At 39.1% G+C, this 20065-nt stretch overlaps 1 pseudogene; it reads left to right on the plus strand.

Annotated features, from left to right (window-relative positions):
- Positions 1-758: 758 nt before the first annotated feature.
- The window catches only part of LOC149185869 (cullin-3A pseudogene), a 37408-nt pseudogene continuing 18101 nt past the window's right edge, over positions 759-20065 (plus strand).

Here is a 20065-nt window from a genome sequence, read left to right on the forward strand (position 1 = left end):
CTAATACACTATCGGAGGTGGAAAGCGGACTTGAAACTTTATACACGGGAGCGTTGAGTCGTATCGGGTCCGGCACATAATATCGCATCGCTATAAGTGAGTGGTCTGCGTTAAGGTCTAGACCTAGACCTTGCGATTTGCGATTGCCGACATATATCGCATCGGCACTTCAGGAGCAGAGTTACAACGTGTTAAGTGGCCCATTGCAATCATCGATAGTGATCAGCGACATCGCATCGGTCCTCTGCCAAGGGCAACCCCCGATTGTGATACATATACATGTGGACCCACTACAACATTGTGCTATGGGTTAATAATGTATCACATCTACCCATCGCAATGATACATAAAGCCCTGTCCTCTTACAAGCACCGATTGCGACTCACTACGGACCCGATATAGTATAGATGCAGGTGTAATATTTCTTGAAGTCCGCCCTTTAGTCTTTTTGCCTGTTTTGCTCATATTTCTTGTGTAATTGAATATTTGGCTTGCGCGGGGTTTTTAGGCCAAAAGGCTTATGATAACTGTTCTGATGGTTCAGGAGGTTGAACGTTAGTTCAATGGGGCAAATCATGGTGATTGAGATTGCGATTGGGACAAAACATCTTTGTTAAACTGAAAAACCCTGTGTATGTCCATAATGATTGGAAAAATGAACACTATTACAGTGTAATGTAGAACATGATTTCTCTGTGTTCTCTTTTGGACCTCTCTTATGAATTTACGTGTCCCTGGAGTATCAGTGAACTCGAACAATGCAGAGGAAGCCACAACGACCGAGGAGGGAAGCCGAAGGATCAAGCGAGGCAGAAGAATCTATAGCGACTGAGAAGGAAGCCAAAAAGAGTCAGTGAAAAAGAGGAAACCGATAGACAGAGGCATGGGGAATGCATAAAACATGAAAAACAAAGAATATAAGTGTGGTTGAACGTTGTTGAAATAAGCTGGAGGAAACAAAGGCCGTGTGAGGGTCCAGCAGAATAGAAAGAGGGTCCAGCAGAACAGAAAGAGGGATGAAGGACCAACAGGACAATAGGCAATCAAAGGGGAGAAGTAGCCAGTAGAGAAACAGTCATGTTGAAGCATTCACTGTGACAATAAGAACATATGCTTGAACAAAATGCAGGTTCTTATGAAGAGTTTAGTGCAGCTATAGTGGACTCACTAAAGCGGTGTGGAGATATGATCAGAGGTCAGCTATTGGAGACTCTGTGTGGACTGTATGAAGAGTTGTAAAGACTCCATGAGAAGATTGGTTGTCATTGATGTTGTAGCATGGAAACTATAGTGAAGCTGTAAACAGACATAACTCAGTAATGAAGAGTTCTGAGAGTAGAACATTACTATCAAATGTGCCTTGACAAGATTGGGTCAGAACCCTTGGGGCTGGTGCCTCAGAAGCAAGAAGGATTGGAGTCCTTGGGGTTGGTGCCTCAGAAGTAAGAAGGATTGGAGTCCTTGGGGTTGATACCTCAGAAGTAGGAATGATAGGTGTCTTTGGATCTGGTGTCTAAGGAACTGGAAGGATTGAAGTCCTTGGGAGTTGGTGCTCCTAAGTCCAAGACTGGGGCCTTGGCGAAATAGAGTTGGAGCTTATTTGTTTGGTTGGAAACATACTTTAAAGCAAAACTGGCCTTATGTGTGGCAAATGATTTGTCCCTTGGAATGACTTCTTGAAAAATGATGGAGACATGATGTTTATGAGTTGGAATGGCCTCATACTTGGTGAGATGACCTCCCTTAGTCCCCCTCTACTCAGATGTCTCTGATTCCATAGCCAACCCTAGCTCAGTGGGAGAGGAAATTAGGGTTTAGTGTAGGAAAAACAGGGGATTTAGTAAATTTATAGGAATGAAGGGAAATAAAGGGGATAGGGGGCTTCTAAATTTTTATGAAAATTTTGGGAGGTAGGGAGGGATGTTAGGAAGTAAGAGAAATTAGAATTTTAAAGATTGAGTGAGGGGAAGGGGTCCAAAAGGGTGAAACACAGGCCTAGTCTAGAAAAGTGCCAAAAGCATAGAAATAGGCTAGGGTTTGAAGAAAAATGATGATATTGAGTGATAGGAGTGATGGGAAGTGTTTAGGAAGGTATATTAAGGATAGGGGAATGCGTAAGAGCATGAGGATACAAGTTTTGTTGATGATTTAGCCATGGAGGTCATGAAACCAAGAAAAATGTCCTCAAAACCCTAGGAGAGGGAAATGAGAGGAATGGGCATGGGAAAAGGTCAAGAGAGGTAGATGGAGCAATGTTGCACGAAGCGGGAGCGAAGCGGAAGCGCGAAGCGGAAGCGCAGAGCGCGGAAGCGTCATTTTCCAAAAATCTAGGAAGCGAAGCGTCCGCGGAAGCGTCTGCTATATATATATATATATTTTTATATTTTTTTGCATTTATACTCAAAACAAACATCCCAAATACCAAATTAATTGTAGAAGACATGAAAACATGCATATTTTTGCATAAATCAAGATAGATATGGCATCCATGATTCCATTGTAGTTACTAGTATGTACAACAATCATCTATATTCTAGCTATTACAAACATACATCAAATTTTTAAGCATATTATAAAACATAAAACATTTAAGCATATTATAAAACATAAAACATAGAGCATATTATGATTTATCTAGCAAGTGAGCAACTGTCAACATTTGTCATGTCCAAAATTCAAATAATAATGTTTACAAAATATGTCACTTGGTCACCGCCAAGCCAAAAAGGTTCAAAATTCAAATTCACAAGTCTACAAGTCTAATGAGTAATCTATGACAAAAAGAAGTAGATTGTGAATATATCTACTAATCTCTCCTCCTTCCACCACGAATAGAACGTGATGGCGGGCCTCCACGTGGTGGCAATGAAGAAGATGGTCCCTGTGTAAGTCGTGGCACTGGAACTGATGAAGAAGAACCCCCTGCCATTGGTGTTGAACCATGGAACCTAGAAACCAAGGGACCAGATGGGGGTGGGGGTGGTGGCATATCAACACCCGTGTCATCATCCTAGAATCGCTCAAAAAATTCATGCAAAAAAAAAAACACTAGTTAACAAAAAAATAAAAAACATGAATTAGAGAAATGCTTTATAAGGGAAAATTGGAAAATTCATACCACAATGGACATACCTGGATAAGAGAATCCTCTAATTGCTCTAGTCGCAACACTCCATCCTCCAAATTGGGCTCCTCTGGATTCTTGTCCCAAGTCAACAAGTCTTTATTAGACTTTGCATCTTCACAGTAATGGGACAACAATCGCAAGTTGTAATGAACATAAACCAAGCTCTCTGCCCGGTCTAAATTCAACCTGTTCCTTTTAACACTGTGGATGAAAGAATAAGAGCTCCAACACCTCTCTGCAGAAGAAGTGTTTACCACCTGTGATAGCATCCGCAATGCCAAACTCTGTAGAAGTGGAGTAGGCCCTCCATGCATGTTCCACCACTCAAGAGCAGAAAAATGCTCTCGATCTTGAATTGCATGCATGCTCCCAAATGGACCAGTGTTGCTCGTATAGTTGCTCACCTGTCTCCGTACCAATGCAGCCTCCTCATTATCAGGGATTAATCTACTCAATGCAGCCATATATTTTTCGTGAACCTCTTTATCTTGGTGTGGTTTTTTCCTGCTTCCCCCCCCAGGTGCTGGTGTTGAAAGCCATGATGGATGATAGTATTTAGGTGTCAAAACATATGCTAATGCATGCAATGGAATATTTAGCATTTCCCATCGGTTTTGCACCTCTTCACGAATATAATTGTACAAGGTGGTATCTCTAGGCTCAACAATGTCTTTAATCTGCCCCAACATGCTATCCATTTGCTCATACACCTCCCCAATTACTGGTCGATCTGAATATGCAAACTTGATCATGTAATAAATTGGTTTGGTGAATTGCAAAACATATTTAACCTGTGACCAAAAGTAACTGTCAAGAACAGTGTCCTTGACTGCATTAGCACCATCTGTGTCAGTGTTAATTTCATCCCATGTTTCAGCACACACCAGATTAGTTAAAGCTTGTCTCACCCTCACTAGCCGCCTAAAGGTGAGGTAATAACTAGCAAATCTTGTCTTTGCAATTTTAAGCAATTGCAACTTGGAGTAAGTGCCATAGAAGTAGTTTACCCTTGTATGCCCTGTGATGAATTTAATGAGCTGCTTCCCTTTCCTGTAAACCTCAGCAATCCACCCACAATCTTTGTGTTTCACAATATCATGCATCAAAAGGTTCAATGTGTGAACCAGGCACCCAGACCAAAAGATGTGTGGATGAGTACGCTCAATAATTTTTCCTGCTACCTTACAATTTGCTGCATTATCTGTGATCACTTGAACCACATTATTCGGACCAACATCTTTGATTGATTTCAATAGGAGATCTGCAATGTTTTGTGCAGTTGCATTGATGGAGGAGGAGTCATGAGATGCAATAAATACTGCACCACTAGAAGAAACACCAAGAACATTTATCAAATGTTGGTTTCTAATATTTGTCCACCCATCTGATACAATGGATACCCCAGAATCCACCCACTCATGTGTAAAACGTGTCAAAGCTCTTTGAACCTTAGCTTTTTCTCTTTCTAATAACACTGTTCTAGCTTTCTCATAGTTGGGGGCCTTGTATCCTTTTGGGGCTTCATTGATGGCCTTTACCATGTCATGCCAATAGGGAGAGCGAAGCACAATGAATGGTACACCGCAAGCACAAAGAAAACGGACTATCTTTCCATCCACATCATCCCTCCCAGCAACATTAAGGAAATCCCCTATTGTTTTTCTACCTCCAGAGGTTGCAGAAGTACCATGAGGAGATGGGCAACTACCAAATTTAGAGGTTGCACTTGATTCAGAATGAGTTTTTTGTTTCTTGTTTTTTTGTTGTGCAGCCATCTCTATTTGGATGTATTTTGTTTTTTGTTCAGCTGAAATTTTTGGGCAAATTTGTACCCCCACAGAACCCTTTTTTTCATCACTGTCCAGCACCCCACAAAGATGCCTCCTCAGACGGGTATATGAACCACAATATGGTTTTCCTCCATGACAATCATGAGGGCACATCCATTTGTAAGATCCACCACCCTTTCCCCCATCAAGTTTGGTCACATAGTTCCACAAGGGTGTTGTTGTACCTTTCCCATCTTTTGCTTCAGTGTCCCCTTCAAGTTCATCCCCTTCCTCTTCAAACCCTTCCTCCTCATCATACATTGGGTCACCAAGTTCATCCCCTTCCTCTTCCCCTCTATTCCTCACCTTTGCCATCATTAAAACCAAGAGTGGAATGATACATAGAAGCCAAAATAACACCATCTTGGAATATGGATATAGGTGGTGGACAACCTGTAAATAAAGGAGCAAGTAGAAACAATGGGAAAGAGTAGGAGAGGGAGGAGAAAAATACAATTTTTTTTTCAAAAAAACAAGGGAGTTTGGGGTTTGAACTTACCTCTTTAGCTCTTGTAGATGAAGTTCTCCAAGCTCCTCCTCCTTCTCCTAGCTCCTCCTTCTTCACTCCTCCAAGCTCTCCTCTCTTCTCCTCTCCTTTCCTCTCTTCTCTTCTCCTCTCCTCTCTTCTCTTCTCCAACTCTCATAAACTCAAAGTGAGAAAATGAGAAGAGAATGGGGGCTTTATTCTTTTCTAAACTCACCCTAAACTAACCCTAACCTCACCCTAACCCACCCCCTCATGCTAACTTAAGTGAACTTAAAAAAAAAAAAAAAAAAAAAAAACCGAGTTATATGCTGCCCGCGCGGAGTTTACTGGAAGCGCGCTTCCGGGCCTCGTGAAGCGTGCGCTTCCGGGCCTGAAGCGTTGCGCTTCCGGAGGCCCGAAGCGCCCTCCGAAGCGCGGATCCGGGCCAACGCTTCATGAATTCCAGGAATCGTTTTTAAAAAAAGGAATCGCGCTTCAGAAATTTGGAATCGCGCTTCGGGGAGAGGTTCCGGAACGCTTCCGTACGGGACGCGATTCTGGCCTCGGATCCGGGGGGGGGGCGATTCCTGCAACACTGAGATGGAGTGCTGGTGAGTGAGGCTTTTTTTACTAGGGCTACCATCAAGAGTAAAGTTTTGAATGAGGACCTAGTTGGAATGAAAAAATTTTCTGAGCGAGACCCTAATATGAATATGAAAAGAGGAGTTTTGATCATTGATGGCAATATGCAAATACTACCACTAACAGACTGGAGATACTAGCGAAAGAAAAATAGAGATAGGAAAGAGCCCATGACATCACAGTAAGTCGAGGAAAGGCATATCCAGGTCCAGATTGGGGATAGTGTGCTGAAAATGTGGGGAGAAAGGACACTTGAAGAAAGACTGCAAATCTGAAAGGAGAAAAGAAGGAGATGGACAACAAGAGAACAATCATGAAGTAAATGTGATAGTTGATGTGTTGAAAGATGTTTTGATTCTTTCATTAGAGAATATTATTGATGCTTGGGTGGTAGATTCAAGGGCTTCATTCCATGCCACACCTAATAGGAAACATTTTCATGACTATGTTTAGGGGGCTTTTGGACAGGTTCGTTTAGGTGATCATAAAACCTCTAAAATAGTTGGAATGGGTAAGGTTTTTATAAAGAAATGGAATGAAAAACAATATCTATTAAAGGAGGTAAGGAATATCCCAGATCTAAAGAAAAATATAATTTCAATAGGGAAATTGGGAGGTGAAGGTTGTGTAACTACTTTTACAGACAAAACCTGGAAAGTCACTAAAGGATCCTTGGTAATCAAAAGGAGAAAATGGTGGTACATTGTATTTAGGCAATAGTATTTATAATTTTGTTAATGCTTTAACCTCCACAAGAGTAGATACGAACTATGGCATCACAGGCTTGGGCACATGAGTGGGAAAGGGATGCATATTCTTCACTCAAGAAATTTTTTGCCAGGTTTGAAGCATGTTGATTTGGATTTCAGTGAAAATTGTGTTTATGGAAAATAAAAGAGAGTCAAATTTCTCAGAGTTGGTAAGGAAAAGAAGAAAGAAAAAATAGATCTTTTGTATAAAAATGGGTGGGGACCTTCTCAGGTATCATCTCTCAGTGGCTCTTGCTATTATGTTACTTTTATTGATGATGCAACTAGGAAAACTTGGATTTATTGTATTCCAAATAAATATAATGTATTTGATACTTTCAAGAAATGGAAAGATTTGGTTGAGAATGAGACAAGAAATAATTTGAAGTGTCTCAGATAGGACAATGGAGGTGAATAATGCATCAAGGAGTTTGATAACTATTGTTTAGAACATGGAATTTGTAGAGAGAAGATAGTTCCAGGAACACCACAGGAAAATGGTGCGTTAAAAAGGATGAATAGGATAATCATGGAGCATCCAAGGTGAATGAGATTACATGTAGGATTTCCCTTACAATTTTGGACATATTCTATAAATATTGTTGTTTATCTAATAAATAGAGGGCCTTCAATTTCCTTGGATGGTGGTATTCGTGAGGATGCATGCACAGGTAAAAAGGTAAACTACTCATTTTTAAATACTTTTGGTTGTGAATACTTTGTCCACATTAATAAAGAAAATAGAAAAAAGCTCGAGGAAAAATCAAATAAATGTACATTTATTGGATATGGTGTTAATGATTTTGGTTATCGCTTATATGATTATGAAAATCACAAAATCATTACGAGCAAAGATGTCATATTAAATGAAAAAGGTCTTTTATAAAGATCAAATGTAGGGAAAGAAACAAGAAAATGAAAACAAATAATACATAGTGCTTGATGCGATCATAGAAAAAGTAAAGGTGCCTAGAAATCATAATGATCAGTAGCAACAACAACAACAAAAACCACAACAGAAACACGCACCTCAAACACCTGAAAGTGGTGTTAGAATTTCTACCAGGATAAGTAGACCCCCTCAACAATACTCTCCTTCATTATATTATGTATTATTGACTAATTCTGGTGAACCAGCAAGATATGAAGAAGAAATGTAAGTAGAAACAAGGAAGAAGTGGGAGCTTGCTGAGGAAGAAGAGATGCACTCCTTGATGCATAAGTAGACTTGGCACTTAGTCAAGTTTCCTGGAGGTAAAACAACATTGTGGAATAAATGGGTTTACAGGTTGAAGGGAGAAGATGGAGGTAAAAAGAGGTATAAGGATATACTTTTGGTGAAGGGGTTTTCACAAAATAAAGGTATATACTTTGATGATTATTTTTTTTTTGCTGTTGCTAAAATGACTTTCATCATAACTATTTCTATTCTAGTGGTAGCATAATATTTGCATCTTGAGAAGTTAGATGTAAATACAACCTTTCTCTATGGAGATTTGGAGGAAGAAATATTTATGGAACAACCACAAGGGTATGATGTCAAAGGAAAGGATAAATTAGTGTGCAAATTGAAGAAGAGCTTGTATGGATTAAAATAGGCTCCAAGATAGTGGTATCTAAAATTTGATAGGTTTATGTTTGAACAAAGTTGTGCTAGATGCCACTCTCACCATTGTGTTTATCTTAAACAACAAGATGGTGGCAACTATATTATATTGATATTGTTTGAAACAAAGATAATACTTGGGGGGGGGGGGGGGGAATCGGTATTAAGGCTATTTTTTACTTCTTTATGCCAATTTACATTCCTTATTTAAACTTGCCATTCATCCATATAACCAGCAACAATATATAATGTAGCAGCAACATTAACTCAACACACAAGCATTGAAACCATAAGCATCATACACATTAGAATAAGTTTTTCATGTTGAAACCATTTTGGGAAAAAACCACAAAGCATGTTGTTGTTATTGATATAAATAGAAGCACCTACTCTATTACATCAATCTGTTTTGTGAGCACCCACTCACAAGAAGCACCAACTCCCTTTGATTGTTTGCTAGCACTAACTAGTAGGAAGCGCCAACTCCCTCTGTTTGTAGAAACCTGCCCAGCTTACCAAAAGCACCATGTGAGGCACCGACCTCATGGATTTGTTGCAAGCACCAACTTGCAACTCCTTGGATTTTTGCAACCACCAAATTGCAGGAGGCACTGACCCCCAAGCATTCTCAAGCTCCATTAGAGATGGAATCACCAGCTTCCTATATTGCAGACACCAACCACAATAAAAAAAGAACTGATAGTTCTCTGTAATTTGGTAGTAACTTTGCTTGATAACAATTTTTGTTCTTATCTCACTTTGCTAAACATTGCAGCTCTCTATGGCTGTCTTTAGCAACTCACTGACTTGCTCAACAATAGTCGCTCATCACCATCTATGAAACTCTATCACTACCCCTTCAACAGTAAGCACTCAACTCTCAACCTATTTTCTCTCCGCAATGGATAGTCTTCTCTAGGCCTTGCTTCTTACAACACATGCACAACTCTCTTATTTCTGCTCTCTATGTCACACACACAACCTTGTTCACACAGCTCAAGCAACTTCTGCCTTTAACATAGAGCGAAGACACTTCAACCTTGTCTCACATATCACATGCAACTCTCAACCTGAAGCACACAACAGAGGCAACTACCACCTTTCACAAACTGAGCACTGCTCTTGGGGTCTCTTCTTTTCTGCTTTGTCACTTTTGGCCTTTACACATGGAACTTGATCTTTCATAGCCTCTTATAATAGTGCATTCACACAAAGCACTTTTCTCTAAGGCTCACTTGTGACTATGCTGCATTCCCCCCACACTTGCTCATTAGAGCTACTGGTTTTTTTCTTCTAATGTTCAACCCATCGATGCTGTCATCCTGTCAATGATGCAAGACTGTCCTTAGGCATCACCCCAAACTCCATGCTATGACTATGTCGATGATTCTACACAGTCAATGCAGCCACATAGTCCTAATTGATCACTGCACATTGTACTTAGGCATGGCCTCTCCATGCTACTATTGTGTATGCCACTGGCTAGATCACCTGCATACTCAATCCCAGGCACAATCCACTCTGTCTATAAAAATCCCATCAATGAGACTTAATTCTCAGTCCACTGTACACTCAAGCCAAACACAATCCTCTCTGTCTTCCATCTCACATCACTGAGACTCTTCATACCTATTCAAATCTCATAGATCTCGTTAGTAATCCAACATGGCACCTCTGTACTCAGGCATGGTATTTCTATCAACCATTTTCCCTGTTGCCTTATTCTCATAGATCTTTAATTGATCCATGAAAATCACCATTCATCTTGTTACTAAACCTCTATTCCGCATTTAGTCCTACATCCACTGACCCATATGCCACCAATACACCTTTCTGCTATTGTTCTATCAAAGGATTTGTACTACAGAGCACTATCAGAGACTTTTCCATATCGACACTTTTACGTTAAAAGACATACAAAAACAGTGAACTCTGATTTTCCTTGGCCCCTTTTGTATAAGTCCCTTTTTTCATTTCTTTACATAGGATCAAGGGTAGTGACTGAGTGTCATGATCTGAGGTGATAAGTATTTTAGCATTCTACTGAGAGCCTTTTTCCTTTGTTAAAGATATTTCCTGTTGATTTCATAACTAGGAGCTAAACACTATCAAAGTCCTCTTATCGAGAATTTCTCTTTGCTAACTATATGACAACAACAACAAACTAACAATTTTTGGTTGTTGTCCCTCCGTACCAGCGCGTCATGTTGACATTAGCAGTCACATGTCCCTTATTAAATCCAATCAAATCCTGCCACTTTTCCACATTGGAGCTCATCTGAGATTGCCATCTATACTTATCAGCCTCAACCAGATGCCTCCATGTGTCTTCCTAGAGGAGAGAGAAAGAGGCCTCTCCTTCCCTGTTTTTTCAAAGAATTCCTTTCTATTTTCGTTTTTCACCTCCCTGACGATTTAACAAAGGATGTGTTATCCTTCACAATGTCCAAGGCTGAGAGCAATCGATGGAGGTAACCACAGACCAAGCTTTCAATTTGGTAGCTAGCCCTACCAAAATAGAGAGGGCTCTCTCTATGAGATCACAGCCAAAGAATTGACTCGAATGTAAAATGATTTTAGGCTAGATATGCTAGGCTCATATAGGTTTGAAACTTTAGGGTTTTGATGTTGAACAAGGGATGAAATCCAAGTAACTAGGTCAAAGGATCAAAGGGTAACAAAAACAAAAATATAAAGGAGCAAGGTAGCAGTAGTTTTGTGATGGCTTAGGGTTTGTCAGTGTAGTGTAGTGTTCAGAATAAATAAGAGGTCTTAATGAGCATATATATCATGAATTCACTAAGCAAGAAAGAAAATAAAATATAATGATAATCCCATCAAAACATAGCTTTATGAAAAGAATTCTGCTTATAAAATTAGGAAAAAACATTGAAGAAAATGATGAATGGAAAGAGAAGATGATTGTCTTTCATATGAAACTATAACAAATAAAAAACAAAATCAAAAACTCATTGCACATGAATTCCTAGATAATAGTTGCAAATGTTCTTTTGATTTCCTGAAAATGCTGAAGCACAAGTTATAGCAGTTCTCTCCTCAAATGTCCAACCCTTCTCTCTGACTAAGAAAATGATAATATAGACCAAGATAAATAGTTTCCTCACCTTCAAGGGTCAAGTCCATGAGTGGTAGAACAATTTCCAAGAATATCTCAACCAACAAGTGAGAGTGAGAATGTTGAAAACAAACTCTTCTTTTAGACTTTGATTTGAGTTTTTCTTCATTAATGAGGCCTAATTTAACACAAAAAAACTTATTATGCTAATTAATCCATGATTACATCATCAAGACATCGAAATAGTGAAATTACATCATCAATTCAAAATATACTGAAGAAATGTTGAAGAAAAATTATCACAGGGATATGCGCAGCGCCATCAGGGATATGCACAGTGCCTTTAGACATATGTGTGGCACCAACTTGTAGGAGGATTTTGGAGGCCTTCCCATTCTATAAATTCAGAACTTTATATCTCATTTCAAATCTATGGATGTCTAGTTGTCATTTGACTCCTACAGAAGGTGATTTGGACACTCTAGCAGGGAGAAAAATTGATTTTCCCAAGACTACTCTGATATGCGCAGTGCCTGCTTCAAAACAGTGGAAAAAAGTGACTTTTTGACCTGTTTTTGAGCATTTTCTCTCAACCAGTTTGCCGACAAGGTGCCCCAAGTGGATAGATGATGTGCAAGAGTGATTATCTATCCAACCATGTAAAGTTTTTGGCATTTGGATGGCTGAGGTGCTGGGCATACATGTGCCAGATAATAGTGAGCTCAAGAAGGTGATTTTGAGGGAGTGTCATGCGAAACCATATTTAGGCCACCCAGGATATCAAAAGACATTGAATAAAATTAAGAAGCTACCTCTATGTTTTAAAATAAGAAAAAAACCACCAAAAATTTCAAAATGGCAAAAAGTTCTCAAATTTTCTTCAAAATTGTCAAGTGAAGTCATCATATGATATGTCATGCCATGAGAGAGGCCTCAACAAGTAGATAAAGCTTTTCTTTTTCCTTTTGGCTTGTTAGGGTTTCCTTGAGCTTTTTCTTCAATTGCTTGATTCTGACTTGGGATATATTGTTTCTTGTGTAGTAATGCATAGCCATATGTATTTGCAAGTTATTGTCCCTACTTGCCTTCTTGAGGAGCTTCTCTAGGTGGCCATTGACCTTGTCAAGCCAATATACTCTATCTGCATTGATCTCTTTAGTAATAACGTCATCTAGAGTGATCTGACGTCTGGGTGGAGAAACTTCTTTTTGTACCTCAAGGGCTCTCTTGAAGGCTCTTGTTCTTGGTCTCCCTAGTGTGTTTGTTCTCCTTTTCCATCTTAAACATCCAACTGAACCACTGATTTTCCCTTTACATCCTCTTGCTTCAAATATGCTATGTGTTTGTTTTGGATCATTTGATTTACTTTCAATTGCATGTTTTCTTGTTGTAAGCATGTTATTAAAGCATTTGCCTTTGTCAGCTTGTCTTCCATCTTTTTTATCTTAGCCTCCTTATCCCTTATGATTTTCTTTGCAATTCTGTCCTCATGGCCTTTCTCCACATATGTCACATTGGTACTTGGATGAGTGAATTCCTCATGTTTTGGGGATGATCTTTGTTCACCTGCTATAGGTTGGCCCTTTCAACAATCTTTGGAGAAAACACACGCCTTTCACCTCTGGAGTAAGTCTTACTCACTTCTTCGCTATAATTTCTCTTGATAGGTCTGCTTGAAGAAGTAACCTCTTGCTATACTGGTGAGTTTGGAGGTGTTGATTCATCACTAGATATAGTTGGAGAAGATGGAGGAAAAGTTGAATTTGAAAATCCATCCCAAGACAAATTTTGTTATGAAACCAGCTCACAAAAAGATAGAAAAGAGAGATCCACGCCTTAGAATTCAGCCTCTTCGAGGGGGCAACCTCCTTTACATTACATAAATGAACAATTCTTGGATGATACAAATGAAAATACCTCCTTTCTATATATAGGAGTCTAAGGAGTCACAATACAATCAAGCCTACCTAACAATAATAATATAGGCACAAAAATAACAATAGAGGGATTCTATGGGGCACAATAGTAACAATATGGGCACTACATGGGTACAACAATATAAATAAGGGGTATAACTACAATAGTAATGGGGTAATCACTAGTATTATAGGGACCCAACATGCCCCTCTCCTTCAAAAAAGTGTTGTCCTCAACGCTTGAGTAGTTCTGGATACTTCTGCATAAAATTCTCATCCTCCCATGTGGAATCTTCAGCGGATAAGTTCTTCCACTTGATAAGATACTCTGAAATTGATCGATTTCGTAGCTGTCGAGTTCTTGTTTCTGTGACTGCTTCCGGTTCCAATATAATTTTTCCTTCCTCGTCAAGTTCTGGCAATATTGTTTGAACTGGGAGCTTGTCGCCTATAACCTTCTTTAAACATGAAACATGGAAAACTGGGTGCAATCGAGAAGCTGCAGGAAGCTCCAATTTGTATGCCATAGTACCAATCTTTTGCAACACCTTGTACGGACCATAATACTTTGGTGATAATTTATTATCCTTCTTAGCTTGCTTGAGGGACATTTGCTTATATGGTTGTAGCCGTAGGAATACCCAATCACCTACATCAAAACTTCTTTCACTGCGATGTTGATCTGCCTGTTGTTTCATTCTATTTGTGCCAACACGAGGTTATCCTTTAAGAGTTGGAGGACTTGTTGTTGATGTTCGATGTGATGTTCCACTGCCTGAACCTTAGAATTTTCTCTTAAATATGATGTGATGGATGGTGGTTGATACCCATAAAGTGCCATAAATGGGGTCATTTTTGTTGCTGTATGGAAGGAAGTGTTATACCACCATTCAGCCAGAGGCAACCATTTGACCCATTGTGTCTGTTTATCAGATACAAAGCAACGAAGATATCCTTCCAAACATTTGTTTACTATCTCAGTTTGCCCATCAGATTGAGGATGATAAGATGAGCTATGAGCTAACTGAGTACCAAGACAAGAAAATAATTCTGTCCAAAAATTTCCAGTGAAAATGGGATCTCTGTCACTTACAATAATCTTTGGGTTTCCATGTAGCTTTTGAACTGTTTCCATAAATGCAGTAGAAACTGTACTGGCTTTAAATGGATGTGATAATGCACAAAAGTGTGCATACTTGGTAAGTCTGTCAACTACCACCATGATGACACTCTTTCCCTCAGACTTGGGTAAACCTGTGATAAAATCCATTGAAACCTCCTCCCAACGTTGGCTTGGAATGGATAAAGGTTGTAATAGACCCGGTGTCTTAATTGTTTCAACTTTATTTTGCTGGCAAACCAAACATTCCGCCACAAACTTTTGAATATCTGATTTAAGGCCATCCCAAAAAAATTCCTTCTTAACCCTGTGGTAAGTTTTTAAAAATCCTGAGTGCCCTCCTAAGGGAGAAGTGTGCAATTCCATAAGAATCTTTTGTTTTAGCTGGGAATTCTTACAGAGGTATAAGCGATCTTTGTACCATAACGAATCATTTTTCCAGCTAAATGTATCAGAAGTACTGGAATCTTGTTGTAGCTTTCGAATAAGTGCCCACACTTCTTCATCATTCTTCCATTCCTCCCTTGCTTCGTTTATCCAATCTGGTTGGATAATAGAAATGGCACACAACAATGCTTCCACATCCTCATCCTTTCTTGAGAGTGCATCTGCCACCACATTTTGCTTCCCTTTTTTGTAGATGATTTCAAAGTCATAACCCAACATCTTTGTGACCCACTTTTGTTGCTCTTCAGAGGATAATCTTTGTTCTAAAAAGTATTTAAGGCTATCATGATCCGTTTTTACCTTGAAGTGTCTTCCCATTAGGTAGGGTCGCCATTTCTTAAGTGCATGGAGTATTGCCAACATTTCCTTCTCATAAATAGCTTTGCTTAAAAACTTTCCCTTGATTGGACGACTTTCAAAAGCAATGGGTCTTTCATCTTGCATTAGAACAGCACCAATTCCATTTCCTGAAGCATCACATTCCACAATAAAGGTTTTTGTGAAGTCCGGTGTAGCTAAGACCGGTGCTTGGCACATTGCCTCTTTAAGATGTTCAAAGGCCTTTGTTGCTTCCGAGTCCATGAAAATGAATCTTTCTTCAATAATGTTGTTAGAGGTGCTGCTATTCTCCCATAATTCTTAACAAACTTGCGATAATACCCTGTCAACCCAAGAAATCCTCGCAGATGCTTTATGGATGTGGGGATTTTCCATTCCTTAATGGCTTTAATTTTGCTAGGGTCTACCTTAACTCCTTCATGAGATACAATATGACCCAAATATTCCACCTCCTGGACTCCAAAGAAACATTTGGATCTTTTTGCATATAATTGTTTCTCCTCCAATAGTTGTAGCACCCTGTCAACATGTTCAACATGATCCTTCCAAGACTTGCTGTAGATTAGTATATCATCAAAAAATACTAACACAAATTTTCTAAGGAATGGTTTGAAAATTGAATTCATCAAACCTTGAAATGTTGAAGGTGCATTGGTAAGGCCAAAAGGCATGACCAAAAATTCATAATGACCCTCATGAGTTCTAAATGCCGTTTTCGGAATGTCTTCAATCTTCATTCTGATTTGATGATATCCCGAACGAAGATCCAACTTGGTGAAGTAAATTGATCCATGCAATTCATCCAGTAATTCATCAATGACAGGAATGGGGAACTTATCTTTAATAGTGAGCTTGTTGAGCTCCCTATAATCTGGACACATGCGCCATGATCCATCCTTCTTGTGCACCAATACTACTGGAGCTGAGAAAGAACTTTGACTCGGTTGAATTATACCAGCCTCTAGCATTTCTGCAACCATACGTTCAATTTCACTTTTTTGGACATAGGGATATCTGTACGGCCTGATGTTTGGAGGAACACTTCCTGGAATCAGATGAATAGCATGATCATGATCACGCATAGGTGGGAGACCTTTGGGAGTCTCAAATACCTTGGAATGATTGTCCAGGACTTTTTGGAGATCTGGAGAAATAGATGATTCCAATGTGGAAACATCTAGCGAACATAATTGTGCAATTACACCTCTTTGCTCCTTTTTTAGAAGCTTTGTCATACCATTAGAGCTGATTATCTTTCCTGGTTTCCCTGCAATACCCCTTAATTCAACTTCCTTTCCTTCCACAGAAAATTTCATGAAAAGTTCTTGAAAATTAAAAGCTATTGTACCCAAGGATTGTAGCCATTGGACTCCTAGTACAACATCAGCACCTCCCATTGGAATGGAAAGCATTGGGCTAGTCAATACATATTCTCCCATGGATAGCTTGATATTATGGCACTTTCCAGAACAATTTATTGTTCCTCCATTTGCAATCATCACTTGACACTCTGGTGCTGGATATAGGAAGCAATTCAATTCTTTTGCTACCCTACAATGAATAAAATTGTGGGTGCTTCCTGAATCAATCAACACTATTACCTTTTTCTTCTTGATTTGTCCTTCTATCTTGATGGTTTGAGGAGTGGTAATTCCCGCCAATGCATTACAAGATATGGTCGGATTTATTTGTTCTTCATCTAGGCTTTGTTCCTGGAATATATCCTCTTCTTTTGACCTTTCTTGCTCCTTTTCTTCTTCCTCTTCACAATCTATGTAGAATAATTTCTTCTCAGCACACTTATGACCTTTTGTGTATTTGCTATCACAATTGTAACAAAGCCCTTTTGCTCTTTTTTCTTCCAATTGTTGTGGTGTCAACCTTGTAGGTTGTGGAAGACTATGGGCAACAACACTTCCGTCTTTATAGTTGTGAATGGTATGCTTCCTAGTTGCCATAATTTTGCTTTCCATTTTTCTTGCTAACCTGAATGCCTTCTCTAATGAATCAGGTTCCCAAAGGCGCACATCATGTTGGATATTATCCTTTAAAGACCCTATGAACACATCAATCCTATGCTCCTCTGGAATATCTTTTACCCTTATGTTCAATTTTTGGAACTCCTCAATGTGCTCCATTATTGAACCCTTTTGTTTGAGACTTATCAATTGGCTAAAAAAAGTGTTGCTTTTTGTATCCTCATAATGTGCTATCAATTCTTCCGTAAAAATTGCCCAAGTGATAAATTGTTTACGAGAACAAAGCCATTGATACCATACAAACTGATTTGGTTCCAAATATAAAGTTGCCATACGTACCTTTTGTGTGTTTTGCACATTATTGAGATCGAAGAATTGCTCCATCTGTAATATCCATGTGGCGGGATCCTTGCCATCAAACTTCCTCATATCGATTTTTGGAACATGGTGAGTCTTCGATCCAACATTAGAGTCTATGGAATCATGATTAACATTTCTTTTGTTCTCATCATGAGTTTCCTTTACTACCTTTTCACCATTAGTGACCCTTTCTTGTAGCAACTTCTTCAATTCTTCCATGTTTGTCTTCAAATCTATCTTCAAATTTGCCATCGAATCCTCCATCTTAGCTTCCATGCCCTTTATCTTAGATTCCACGCCATTTACCTTAGATTCCACGCCACTTATCTTAGCTTCTGTTAGCTTTTGTGAGCGTGACATTTGTTGCACTTGTTCTTGTAATTTTGATATATCATGTAGCATTTCTTCCTCTTCTTCATGAGTCATGCTAGAGCTTTCAGGTTCCTTACTAGGTGTTTGCATTTTCTTTCCTCGGGGCATCAGTTACCGATAATAATGCTTTACTATGCCCTTTGAATTCCGTTAAACCAAGCTTACACAAAAATAAAAAAAAAACTACACACCTTTTTTCACTTTATAGAAGCCTGATATTGAATCTGATGTATCTCTGTAATTTCGGATCATCCAATTTTGAAATTGCTACCTGTAGTAGCCTTCTGCGTCCTCTTTCCAATGCCACAAGTCTGAGCCAAATTGGATTCTCCAAGGAAGAGTTATGTGAAATCTCCCACAGTGACTTGCTTTTAGACTGGTTCAGTAGAGCGAACTTGTACGACGTGCCACGAGTCACTGTTTCGACCTTTGGATCTGAAAAACACCCACAAGAAACTACAGTCCGTCCTCTTTCTGTACCTTCTTACGAAATTCAATCCGATGCTCAGAAAAAGTTATGACGATTTTCCCCAGGTCACCTGTTTTGAGTGTAATTCAGGAGTCATCAAAAAGACCAACTTCCTCAGATCATATCTCCGACAATATCGTGCGAAAAGCTCTGAAATTCGGACCCAAGGTTCAGCGTGATGTCTTCTCAAATGGGTTTTTTTTGTGACTTCTGAAACGTCACAGAAAAAAAGTTATAGCGAAAATGCCACGATGACCTGTTTGGAGCAGCGAAACCCTAGAATCCAAAGCTCTGATACCAAATGTTATGAAACCAGCTCACAAAAAGATAGAAAAGAGAGATCCACGCCTTAGAATTCAGCCTCTTCAAGGGGGCAACCTCCTTTACATTACATAAATGAACAATTCTTGGATGATACAAATGAAAATACCTCCTTTCTATATATAGGAGTCTAAGTGGTCCCAATACAATCAAAGCCTACATAACAATAATATTGTAGGGCACAACAATAACAATAGTGGGCTTCTATGTGGCACAATAGTAACAATATGGGCACTACATGGGTACATCAATATAAATAAGGGGTATAACTACAATAGTAATGGGGTAATCACTAGTATTATAGGGACCCAACAAATTTACCTGTGCTAATTGATGGCAAACTAGAATTTTCTCCAAGCCATGATGAAATAGACTAGTATGATGATTTTCTCTCATCTTTTGTACCTTCTCTGTCATTTTTGTTAGGCTTTTACAGTAAGCCAAGTTGAGTTTTTGAACACGGGTGTGGTATCGATACAACATTGAATACCTACCTTCACATGTAAAATATTTCATGATCAATTTCATGAGAGGGGCATATCTATCCAGCAAATGTTTGAATGTAAAAACATGTTTTGGAGCTGCCTTATATGGTGTTTTCAAGTACATCTTGTAACTTTGAAGGTCAATATCTCTTTTCTTGAACCAAATTTCTCCAGTGTTTGGAATCCCTGTGGCTGTGGAGATGATTTTCCTTGAAACCATGAACTCAACTCCTGTTATAATCACCTTATCCCTTCTTAATTTGGTGTAAAAAGCAATGGTCAATTGATCATGAAACTTCAGTTGCTCAATTCTTTGGCAAAAGGCAAGACAACCTGCATCTTCAAATGATTTTCTGATGAAAGGAGATGACAAGATCTCTTGAGTTGAGGTAGGTTCATATCTGATGATCTGCCCTCCTCTATGTCTCTTTTGTTCAGAGGTTTCAGATTCCATGATAACACCTAGCTCTATAGGAGAGAAACTAGGGTTTTACTTGTAGGAAAATAGGGGATTTTGATAGCTGTGAGGAAATTAGGGAAATGAAAGGGACAGGGAACTGGTAAAATTTTGGGAAAATTTGGGAGGATAGTGAGGGATGTTAGGGAGCTAAGGAAGGTGGAATTTTAGAATTTGGGTGAGGGGAAGGGTTTCAAAGAAGAGAAACATAGTCCAAGGTTAGGAAAGTGTACTCTGGCTAGGGTTTATGTAAAAATGATGGAATTTAAGGAGGGGTTTGATAGAGGGTGTTTGGGAAGGTGTGA

Source organism: Pinus tabuliformis, chromosome 3_1 (assembly GCF_031772625.1).
Source record: "Pinus tabuliformis cultivar Carrire ecotype Pingquan chromosome 3_1, CPIR1, whole genome shotgun sequence".
Lineage (NCBI taxonomy): Eukaryota > Viridiplantae > Streptophyta > Pinopsida > Pinales > Pinaceae > Pinus > Pinus tabuliformis.